The sequence below is a fragment of the Rhinolophus sinicus genome, chromosome 5 (assembly GCF_057876585.1).
Source record: "Rhinolophus sinicus isolate RSI-liver-muscle chromosome 5, RSI-T2T, whole genome shotgun sequence".
NCBI lineage: Eukaryota > Metazoa > Chordata > Mammalia > Chiroptera > Rhinolophidae > Rhinolophus > Rhinolophus sinicus.
The window spans coordinates 75027268-75039697 of NC_142505.1; positions in this window are offsets into that span (position 1 = coordinate 75027268).

Here is a 12430-nt window from a genome sequence, read left to right on the forward strand (position 1 = left end):
TCTCTTTTATCTGTGTATCTTTATCATTCTGTTTTTCTCAGTGAAGAGTGTGTTTTCTCCTATTCAGTGATGACACAGGGTTTTTAATTTTTATAAGATTCTCAATGCAATCTTTGTGTGTTGGCAAAACATATTGGTATGTCTATACAGGATATAAAGTTTCACACTTAAAAACAATTTAATTTTAGGAGATCAACACATTATCAAAATTATTTACACATAGTACACTTAATATTAAACCAGAGATTACCCTTAATGTCTCCTAATACTTTTGAGGAGATTAGTTAGTAGTATGTGAAATGGATTATACATGTCAAAAGAGTTTCAACGTAATTTTTCACCTCCCATGTATATTTCTTATGTATATGGAAACTATATCTACATAAAAATTAAAATATAAACACGTATTCTGGGTACTAATCCTGTGTTGGATATCTGTGATGCAAGTGTCTTCTTCTAATACATGACTCATCTTTCAACTCTGTTATGTTAAACCTGTAGTATGGGAGTTTTAGTATATCCATATTTTAAAATCTTTTCCTTTATTGATTTTGCTTTTTTATCTTTTTAAGAAATTCTTTTCTACTCCAAAGTCATAAAGATGTTCTAACACATTTTCTTCTGAACAGTGAAGTTTTGCTTTTTATGTTGGGGCCTTTATGACATCTAGAATTTATTTTTGTTTATGATATAAGGGAGGGATCTAATTTTATCTTTTTTTTAAATGGGAAAACAATTGGCCTCAGCATTATTTATTGAATAGCCCATCCTTTCCCTGATTACATGTAAAGTGATTCTGATCATACCCCAAGTTACTATACAGCTGACTCTTGAACAACACAGGTTCTAACTCTGTAGATCCAGTTACACATGACTTTTTCAAAAAATTCCTGTACTGTTTTTGGCCCAAAGTTGGGAGTATGTGGATGTGGAGAGCAACAGCATACATTGACCTGTGCCATTGTATGTAGGGGACTTGAGCATCCAGGTTTTGGTATCCACTGGGGAGGTCCTACAACCAATACCCTTTGGATTTTGAGGAACACCTTAATTTTGGGGTGAGTCAAAAGTTATACACAGATTTTTGTGTGAAGGGTTGGCACCCTTGTAGCTATTCAAGGACTTTGCTTCTACAGTTATCCCTCTCCTCTGCCAAATATTTTTCCCCCTCTCTCCACTAGATTGTTTTCAATAGCATTTAACATTCTGAAATATTTCCCATCTTAAAAAACGGCTTCTTGAAACCACCATCTCCCTCCGCCCTCCAGCTGCAGCACCATTTCTCTGCTCTTCTTTCTTCTAAGAGGTTTCTGTACTTAGTGCCTCCACTCCCCATTCTCTCATGTACAGACCCCAATCAAGATTTAACCCAAACCACTCCACTGAAAACCTTCTCGTCTCAGTTACTAGTGACCTCCACTTGGTAAGTCCAGAGGTCAAGTCTCAGTTCTTGTTTTATTCATCCTTGCAGTAGCTGTTGGCATAAATGATTGTTCCCTTTCTTTCGAACGGAGACCTAGGCACTCGTTTATTGTAACCCTACGTAAGTAGGATGCAGCCATGAACCAAAGTAACCAAAATGTGTGCCTCATCTTCTGTTGGTCATTTTAGACCCATTTTCAGTCCTCTGGACCCTGCTCTCAGCCTTCTCTGGAAAGACTGGCCTGTGCAAACCAGCTTATATGCCTCCTGTACTGTGACTTTTAGTCAGTTCAGCCAGTGGGGACACTGGCCAGACAGCAAAAGAAGGGAGAAGAGTGAAAGCAGGTGTTTATTTTCCTGGCTCTATCCCTGAGAGGTCACATCAGGCTGGCAGTGTCCCTCAAATTTTCTCTCAAGGTAACCTCTATACAGTTCTTTCTTTCCAGTTTGGGAAGAGCTTTTCTCTCCTCCTCAGGTTGAGGTAGCAACAGCTTGTTTGCTACTATCCATGTGAGTCCCCCTACACCCACAGTTTTTAAATAGTCCCTTTATAAATAAATCTTTCTCAAACTACCATATTTTAAATGCATCATCAGTTTCCTATTGGTACACTCACTAATTCACTTCCCTGGGGAAACTTTCTAGAAATGAGAGACAGACAATAAACGTAATTAAAAAGTAAATACTGTGATCAGGGAAGGTCTCACTAAGTGATAGCTGAGCAAAGATGAAGGATGGGAGGGATCCAGCCATGCAGACCTCTAAAGGAAGAGCTGTCTAAGAGCAAACAGGTAAGTGTTTCTGAGACAGGTTCATGCCTGCTGTGTTTGAGGAGCACCGTGACAGGAGCAAAGTGATTTACAGGGAGAGGAGTAGGAGACGGAGTCAGAGGAATGATGTGGTGGAGGGACGAGGGTAGTGGCTGCCAGTCATGTAGGAGAGTACAAGGTCTGCAGTTTTCACTCTAAATGAAATGCAGAGCCATTAAACGATTTTGAGAAGAGGAGTGATATGATCTTATTTTAGGTTTTAGAGACAACTATTGTGCTAAGTATAGACCATGGTGGCAAGGATGAATGCAGGGATACCAATTAGAAGTCTTGCATTATTCTGGGTAATAGATGATAGTGGCTTAGACCAGAGTGGTGGTGATGATGGTGAGAAGTGGCAAGATTCTGGATATATTTTGATAGAGCTCATGGGTTTCCTTATGGATTAAACATGAGGTGAGACAAAAAGAAAGGAGTCAGGGATGATTCCCAAGGGTTTTGGCCTAAGCAACTGGGAAGATATTGTTGCCATCAGTTGTGATGGTGAAAACACACTAGGTGTGTGAAAAACATGAGTTTAGTATGGGACATGTGTTGAAAGGCCTATTAGTTATCCAAGTGGAGATGTTAATAAGACATTAGATGTAACATCTGTAGTTCAGAAAGTGGTCTGGGATGGAGATATAAATTTGGGAGCCATTAATATATATAAAGTACTTAAAATCATGACATTGGATGAAATCACCAAGAAATTGGTTATACATAAAGAAGGAAAATGGTTGAGTCCTGGGATATGCCAGTGTTAAGAGACTAAGGAGATAAGGAACAACAAAATCAAGAGACAGTTCCTGGTAAGGTAGAATGAAAATAGGTAGAATGTAGAGCAGAAGTTGACAAACTATGGCTCTGGGGCCAAATCTGACCCACTGCCTTTTTGTGTAAATACATTTTTATTGGAACACTGCCACTTAATTCATTCTTGTCTATGGCTGCTTTCATCCTGCAACAGCCTAGTCAGGTAACTGCAGCAGAAACGAAGCTACAAAGCCTAAAATTGCTACCTAGCTTCCTTACAGAAAAAGTTTGTTGACCACTGGTGTGTAGAGTCCTGGAAGCCAAGCCAAAAGAAGTGTTTCATTGAAAAGGGAGTGATTACATTGTAATTACAGTTAAAATTACAGTAGGATTTAGAAAAATGGAGGTGACTTCGGTGATTTTCCAACTACAGTTAAAATTGCAGTAGGATTTTTCTGAAGAATGGTTTAAATTAGGGAGTGTGCTTCGGAATCAGCCCTGGGAAGGAGAGAGGGAAGCAAGATGGAGCAGAGGGAGCTGTTGAACTGTGATATGGCTGCACAGGAGTCCTGGGGCTGAAATGTCCTCCGATTGTGCTGCGCTGACGCAAAGGGACCGGGCTTCAGTTCCTGGCATCAGCAGTGGTGGAGGGCAGGCCGAGCCCAGGAAAGAGGCATAACTTCGGGCAGCTCCTTCCGGTGGGACAACTAGAAAGAGCAGTAGCTGCAGACCGTCAGCAGCCAACAGTCCCAGGAGCAAGGGAAACGAACACCTTCCGAAGGGGATCCACTAACCCAAATAAGCGTTTCCTAATTAGCTCTACTGCTTGGGCAGAAGCACAGCTTTAAAGCGGGGTGTTTCTCTGATGGGAAGTAAGTACCCCAGCCACAGTTTGTTATATTCCAACCAAAAGAAGAAGGTAGGCCCATTAGAAAATAGCTAATTAAGAGTTGAGATTCAAAGTGAGTTAATGAATGGGCTCATTCATTCATTCATTCATTCAATAAATGTCTATGCAGCATCACCTGGAGAAAGATCCACTAGAGAGGGAGCAGGAGACTGGGTTCTAATCACAGCTCTGTCGCTGAAAATAGAGTCTTTGAGCAAATCATTTATCATCCCTGGACTTGTCCTATATAGTGAGCAGTGTGGACTAGATGATGTATTAGTTAGAAATATTGTAATTATATGTAGTAGAAATCTCCTTTAACTAGCTGGAGAGGAAGAGAAAGAGAAAAGGAATTGGTTTAAAGAATAAATGTGTGTCTCACAGACTCTGGGCTTCAGGGCCAGACGTGAGTGCCATAGGCCACTGCCTCTGCGCTGCTGCATTCTTCACTATTCTGCAGCCCAGTTCACTCTGTTTTTCAGTTCACATGAGGAAAATAACTCTAGACAGTAGCTCCTGAGTTTTTATCTCCTCTATTCAAGAGAGCATTCACACTTAGGCTAAAATCCCTTGGTCCCAATTCCAAATTGTCTTAGGAGAGTTTATTGGCCTTGTTTGGATGAAGGGAGCAACCTCTGATTCAAACAGCTGTGTGTAGGTGAGGCACTCAGTGAGGGGAGAAGACATTTCAGAAAAGATTTGGGAACATTCTCAGAGGCAGCCAATATGTCTACTGCTGTTATCTCTAAAATCCTATGATTTCATTAAGCAACTACCTAAGTAAAATTTGATTCACTTCTCACAGATCCTTAAATGATGCTTTAAACTGTATCATTTTTAAATTTAAAAATGATAGTTAATTAAAATACATAAATCACAAATGGAAATTTGACAATTACATGAGGGAGGCTGAAGTCTAAAACCTTCAGCAAAATGCATAGACAGCTTCACTTTTCTGTTTAGATCCAATAACAAGCCTGACTGCTTACTTGGTGATATCACCTTCTGCAGGGGAAGATGTTGAATGTCTAACCACTTGGATTACAGATGGTTTTTTCTTATTTGCAATTGGTGTATGGCTGAGATCAATTTCTGATGTCCACTTACAATGAAGGTTATATTCTGTAACCAGAAGTGTAGCTGCCATAAGGATTTGTAGAGTGATTGACAGAAACAGGCCGTGGGCAGTGGCTGAGGATACAGTCTTTTTAAATTTAGGTGGAGGACACATCTCATCTGCACCAGAACAGGGGAAACAGCAGTGTTTCCAGTCCTCCATGCAGACTTCCCTGATCTTCAGGTCCTCACAAAGATGTCCAGTCGCCAATGAAATGACCTGACTGGGTTATTAACCAGTCAAGTCCTCCCAGAAACACATTCCCTCTCATCAGGGAGCTTTATACCTCATTAATCCTTCCCAACCATTCTGGAGACTCTTACTACATGACTGCCCGGGGATGATTCACTGGAGAAGTTGATACTGATTCAGTTGGTCTTGCCACAGATACTCAGGACAGAGGTAAGGTGGCTTAGACTGGGTGAATCTATAGAAACCCCTGTGAACGATCCCCCAAGCAGGGTAAGGCTACCGGTCTGCCTACGGCCTGTTTGTGTATCGGGTTTTCACTGATTCAAGGAAATAGAGAAATGCATAATATTTAGTAATTTGGTGACAATCTAGAGCAGGAGCTGGCAAACTATGGCCATCAGGCCAAATCCAGCTTTCCACCTGTTTTTCTAAATAAAGTTTGATTGGAATACGACCATGCCCACTCATTTATATGTTGTCTATGGCTATTCAGACAACAGCACACTCTGGCAACAGCAAGTAGTTGCAATAGAAGCTGTATGACCCACAGAGCCCAAAATATTTACTGCTCATTCTTTACCTAAAATGTTGGCCAACCCCTAGTCTAGAGACAAATTAAATTTCTTACATTATCTCTATTGGCAATTTAGAGCATTCCGAATTTGGCACATAATTATGTGCAATTATACTTTTAAAGGCTTATGTTTTCTGATGGTGCCTTCTTGTTTCAAAAGCATGATTTAGAAAAGATGTTTTTTCAGTAAATGGAGCAGGTGAATAGGATATCAATATGAAAAAAATCTTAGACTGTATCCCACACCATACTAAAAAATCCATTTCGAGTGTCATGTAGGTCTAAACATAAGACGAAAAAACAGCAAAGCCTCTAAAAGGAAAACATAGAAGAATATATTCATGACTTTGGGGTAGGCAAACCTTTCTTAATTAGGACACAAAAAAAGCATTAACCAGAAAAAAATGATTAATTGGGCTCCGTTAAACTTAAGAGCATTGCCAAAGACACATTGAGAAGTGAATAGGAAGCTACAGAGTGGAAGAAGGATTTGCAACACATCCATCTGATTCATATCCAGAATATGTAAAGATATCATCCAAATCAACAAAAGACATTAGAAAAATGAACATGTGACTTGAATAGACATCGTAAAAGGGGATATCTAATTAGCCAATAAACCTATGAAAAACGTGTTCAATTGTATTACCATGGAAATGGAAAACAGGTGCAAGGCAGAACCACTACACGCCGTCCAGGATGACTCACAGGTAAATGACAGATAATACCACAAGTTGGCAAGTGCACAGAGCATCAGGAACTTTCCTATATTGTTGACAGGAATGCAAATCGGTACAACTTTGGAAACCTGTTTGGCAGTATCTTCTGCAGCTGGACAGATGCATATGCTATGGCCTAGCATTTGTACTCTGAGCTATGGAACTGTGTTTACCAAAAGACAGGTACAAAAATGATCATGACATTACTGTTTGTAGTAGCCCAAACTGGAAACAAGCTACTAGGGTATTAGGACAGTTCTATATTTTGATCTAAATGGGGATTTCACAGTGTTCACTTTGTGCAAATTTATTGAGCTTATACACTTGCGATTTGTGTGTCTTTCTGTATATACAGAAGGTGCCAAAAATGCATACACATTTGCAGAAAGGAAAAAACTGTATTAAAATTGTAACATTCAGTGTATACCGATAACAAAAGATGAATATAAGTCATGTGTATACATTTTTTGGCATCCACCCGGTTTGCATATTATGCTGCAATAAAAATTTTTATTTAAAGAGAGTATGATTTATGTTAGATTGTTAACTTTTCTTGGGGGGGGGGGGAAGGGGAACAGGATTTTACTGGGGAACAGTGTGTATTTCCAAGACTTTTTATTGGGGAACAGTAGTGTGTTTTTCCCAGGACTCATCAGCTCCATCCAAGTCAAGTTGTCCTTTCAATCTTAGTTGTGGCAGGCGCAGCTCATCTCCAAGTCCAGTTGCCATTCGAACTGGCAACCTTGTGATTGAGAGCCTGCGCTCCAACCAACTGAACCATCTGGCCATCCGGGAGCTCAGCGGCAGCTCATTGACTTCATTCTAGTTGCGGAGGGCACAGCTCACTGGCCCGTGTGGGAATCGAACTGGCAGCCCTGTTGCCCAGAGCTTGCGCTCTAACCAACTGAGCCACCCGTCCGCCCTAGATTAACTCTTATGTGTGATCTTGGCATATTTTTTGGGGGAAAAAACAAAAAACCATTTTTGTTATTATAATTGTGTAGATTGCATCAGTAAGTGGTAAGCCTACAATCCTGTTCTGTTTCAAGATTTAAAAATCATCAATTACCGTTTATTTAAGTTTGGCACTAGGAAGCCCCTTGATCACCCCTCTTGTATATGTATAAGCCCACATTTGTTGCTTGTTCTGAACTTGTCTCAGTATTCTTTTCAGAAGAATACAATTCTGACCCTCTACATTAAAAATAAAGTCTGGCCATTTTTCCCAAGGACTGTAGCACTTTATTACTTCCCTCCACAATAGTGAACAAGTAAGACTGAAAAATACAACTCAGTGAGATGGGTTATTAACTATTGCACTAAGAACTGGGGCTGCAATAACATCATTTAAAAAAACATCATGTTACAGATTTGATACACACATTTTTGATGCAGGAAAAGAAAAGTTGTGAGTTGCCATAACAACTGTAATGTAGGTGTCTATTGGAATAACGTTTTGATTATTTCTGCTTATGATCACTCTAATTCCTCTACATTTTATATCAATATGGCTGAATAATGGTTGATACAGGAATTACTTAGAACTATTGAATTTCTATAAATGTAAGTTGTCAGCACATAATGCTCTACTCATACATTTGCATTTAAGTATGTCATTTGTTTTAGGAATAACCCTGTTTTAGAAATACTTTTGACTTTTTCTCAGAAAATATTTCCTGGCAAGCAGTACAAAATGCTTATTTCCATCTGCAACAGCACATTTAGCTAATGTGACTCTCTGGCACCTTGATAGAATATCCTATTAATAGATGTAGAAAATGAGGTAGAATGTTAGAAGATAATAAATTATTTAAGATCACAAAGCAAATCAGGGCAGAACTGCTTACTGGAATTTTACTCAGGATGAGCCATTCACCAACGGGTATTTTCGTGAACCGTTTGCTATGGCCTTACTAGAGCATACTGTGTTTCCCCAAAAATAAGACCTAGCCAGACAATCAGCTCTGATGGATCTTTTGGAGCAAAAATTGATATAAGACCCTGTATAATAATATAATATAATACCGGATCTTACAGTAAAATAAGACTGGGTCTTATATTAATTTTTGCTTCAAAAGATGCAGTAGAGCTGATGGTCCGGCTAGGTCTTATTTTCAGGGAAACACAGTAGTTCTACATTATTGGTGCCTGTGTTCATTTGACTCTAATTTTCAAGTTACACACACTTGTTTGTGTGTCTCCAAGGCCAGAATGTTTCCAGGAATATCTTACCTGAGACTAAATGTTCTGTTAGTCCATTCTGTTACTCAAGGCATTAGAGTTCTCCAGAGAAACAGAACCAATAGATATAAATCTTTATATTTATTATAGCAATTGGCGCACACTGTTTATGGAGGCCAAGAAGTCCCCCAATCTGCCATCTCCAAGCTAGAGAACAAGGAAAGCCAGTGGTGTGATTCAGTCCTATTCTGAAGGTGTGGGAATGGGACTGAGGGTGGGGGAGCATGAGGGTATCAGTCCTTGTCAGTGTCTGAAAGCCCGAGGACCAAAAACGCCAATGTCTGAGGGCAGAAAATGGATGCCTCAGCTCAGACAGCAAATTCACCTTTTCCTCCACCTTTTTATTCTGTTCAGGCCCTCAGTGGGTTGGATGATGCCTGAGCACGTTGGTAAGGGAGATGAACACGAATAGTTCATCTGTGATCCATAGCCATTTGGGGGGAGTTTTTGTTTTATGTAGAAAATTGCACCTTTGATCTGATTTTAATATTGATTGTAAGAAAGCAGAGTGTTCGTCAGATCAATGGAAAGTCAGCCTTCCAAGTTGGCAGCTGTCCCCTCAGATATGCTCCCTCAGACCTCCTGCAGACACATGCCCAACTCTAAGAGGGGAGGTCCATGCTCCAGATATATTTAGGAAGGCCGGGTCTTTCTGATGGTCATCAACATTCAATTCTGGCTTGAAGATGCTCCAGATTAGATTAAAATGTCAGATGAGAATAGAGAAAAGAAAGAAGCATGTTTTACAGTCAGTAGAGTTCCATTTAGGACTAGGGAGGAGGAAGAAAGAAAATTTCCTATTTTAAGTAAATGGATAGGGTGACAGTGAGTCAATTAAGTTAGCTAAGAAACAGTGCTAGGAAGGCGAGAAAATAAACTGCTATTTTAAGAAAATGCATGGGGTGACAATGATTTAATTACATTAGTTAGGAAACGAGTCAGTGCTTATTGTACCTTCCAGGAGGAGAGACCTGAAGATGTGAACCTCTGGAAGCTTGGCAGCAAACAAAGTTAAGAAGCAAAGACTGGATAAATGGTAGGATGAAGGCAGAAAATGGTATTGTTGTCTGTTCGTGCCTTTCTGAGGGAATGAATCACTGGAAATGGTGTTGAGAAGTTAAGGGTACCGTGTCCCCGCTCATGTTCTCCTCTATGTCCATGCTAATGCACACGTCACTCTGTTAAAGTCTGATTTAAAAAAAGAAAAAGGAGGGAGGGAGGAAGAAAGGAAGGGAGAGAGAAAGGAAGAAAGAAATTAAAACAGCTTGCTGAGATAAAACATCTGGAAAAGAAGAAGAATGTGTACCATCTGAGGCCAAACAGGATTGCGGAGTACTCAGCTGCAATAGACACAAACTAGAAATGTAAAGACAAGTGCAGTGATGGGTGAGTTCTCGCCTCCATTCATTTGTTTGTTTTAAATGTATCAAATTTAAAACAAATTCAGTGTCAGTATCAAATAATGCAAATAAGAACATAGTAAAAACAATGCGCCAGGCACTGTTGTGGAGTTAAAATGTATCCATTAATTTCAAGTAGGGACAATTATTCTTCCTTTGAGGGTGAGGAAGCGGAAGCACACAGAGGTAGGTGGCCTGACCCTGCACTCAGAGCTGGTGGGAAAGCTGGGAGACAGCCCAGGCCATCTAGTGGCAAAAGCCTGTGTTCTTACCTGTTCCGGAATCCTCTACCTCTGGACTCAGGGACTTTTCAACTGCTGATTTTATTTGTGTTCATGAAAAATCCGTTTTGTCTTTGCATGATGAGATTCTATCCCAATACTGAAATTTGATTAAGTGGAAATTTCTGGTCTACACAGAGATATTAAAATAGAAAAACTTAGCTACTCTTTCATATGAATTCAGACAATTTCCAGGAGCATTCTCCATCCATGTGCGCATTATGTAATGATGAGTCAGAGCCGTTTGAAGGGATTGGCGGGTGATATGCACATGGATAATTGTCTTATCACTCAAATTATAACTACACAATGTTTATTGAAAATATTCTTCAGGTAGAGTTCAGTTATTAAAATGATTTCTGACTGTACATATGAATGGTGACTTGCTGTGTTCTTAATAATTCATAAAATATTAATTACACAATTCACCTATTTAAAAGAGCTGAAGAGGAAGTAGGAAAAAAAGAGGGCTACAAATAGAGGGAAAAAATGAGAAAGAAGAATTCATTTTTGCAAGTAAATAGAAACATTTTCCTCTTTCCTTTAGAAATTGTTTGTCGAAGTCAGAGGATATTCTGTTCAGCATGAAGCTTCTCTATCCTATAATAGAAGAAGTCCATGGAAGCTTCTTCACCCTCTGGAAAAAGAGAGGCTAATTCTGTGGGTGATCGGATTACAAGGCAAACTGAATTTACAATTCCAGAGGGTCTCTTTTGTTCACCTTAGGGCATTGATTGGGAAGAAGAGAGACTTTGAAAGTTGGTATTGGGGCCTCACTCTATGGGCACATTTGAATGAAGTTTGGTCCTTGACCTTTAAATTCTGCCAAGCCTTCCTTGTCAGTAGAAGCAGCCTTTCTTCCCTGCTTGAGAAGGTCAGTGTCTCCCCTTGCCTGAAGAACCGGAGAGAGGGCTTCCCAGGACCCATCCTCACCATCTCTCATTGTTTCTTGACCTACGATTATAACCAGACTTAAATCCTGGCAGACCTCAGGAGGTCAGTTACCATATGACCTATGAGAAGGAACCAAATGCATCAAAAGAATAGCAAGATTTTGCAAGTTTCAATTACTAGCATTGGAATATATTTGGGATCCTAAGAGTGTTGGATCAGGTTGGAAGGAGTGTATAAAGTAGAATCAGGCCAAATTTATTGATAATGGGGACACAAAACAGAAATTCTGGATCCCGTATGTTAAGTCAAGAAACCAAGAGTGACTTTAACAGTTTCCTTGGTTCACTGAAACCTGGAACCAGAAGAGGATAAGCTCCTGGGGTGGCAAGGACCAAGTGGCAGTGCATAATTGCCGAAGACAGCGTGGGTGTGGTTATGTAATGGACAGACAGCAGAGCCCAAGTAGTAACCAGAACAAGTTGCCCCCTGGAGGTCTTTGCTGTTGGCTAATTGCTCATGGTATTCCTAGAATCAGAATCAGATAAGCAGTCTGCTGAAGTCTTACTTTAGTGATTCAGTGTCATTGTATTTAGTATGATTTGAATAAGTCCAAAACTCTTAGGTCTGATGAGCAGATGTATGACTTGAATCACACAACAGAAAGGCTTGGCCCCTGAAACAATTCCCAGATTTGAGCCAATTCCAGACCCAGAGCCCCTGGAATAAAAGGAGACCAGGTTTCCCTGAGGAACAACCCTGACACACAGCCCAAAATATATCCTGTAACTCTTCCTCCTAACGTCCCCTAAGGGATATGCAGGGGGATGTGCCAAACTTTATGGTGAGTATAGGACACTGGCTCTAAACTGGCACTAATTCCTAGAGAACCAAAGCCCCACCAGGCCCACCAGGTCAGCGTAGGAGCTTAGGAAGGTCAGGTGTTTATTGGAGTTTGGGCTCCAGTCCACAGCAAGCTCTGTAGAATCCTGAGTTCACCCTATGGTTGTTTCTCCAGCTCTGGCATGCATAGTTGGAATAAACATACTCAGCAGCTGGCAGTAGCCCTACATTGGTTTTCTGCCTCTTAGAATAAAGGTTATTATAGCAGGAAAGGCCAAATGGAAGTCACCACAAAC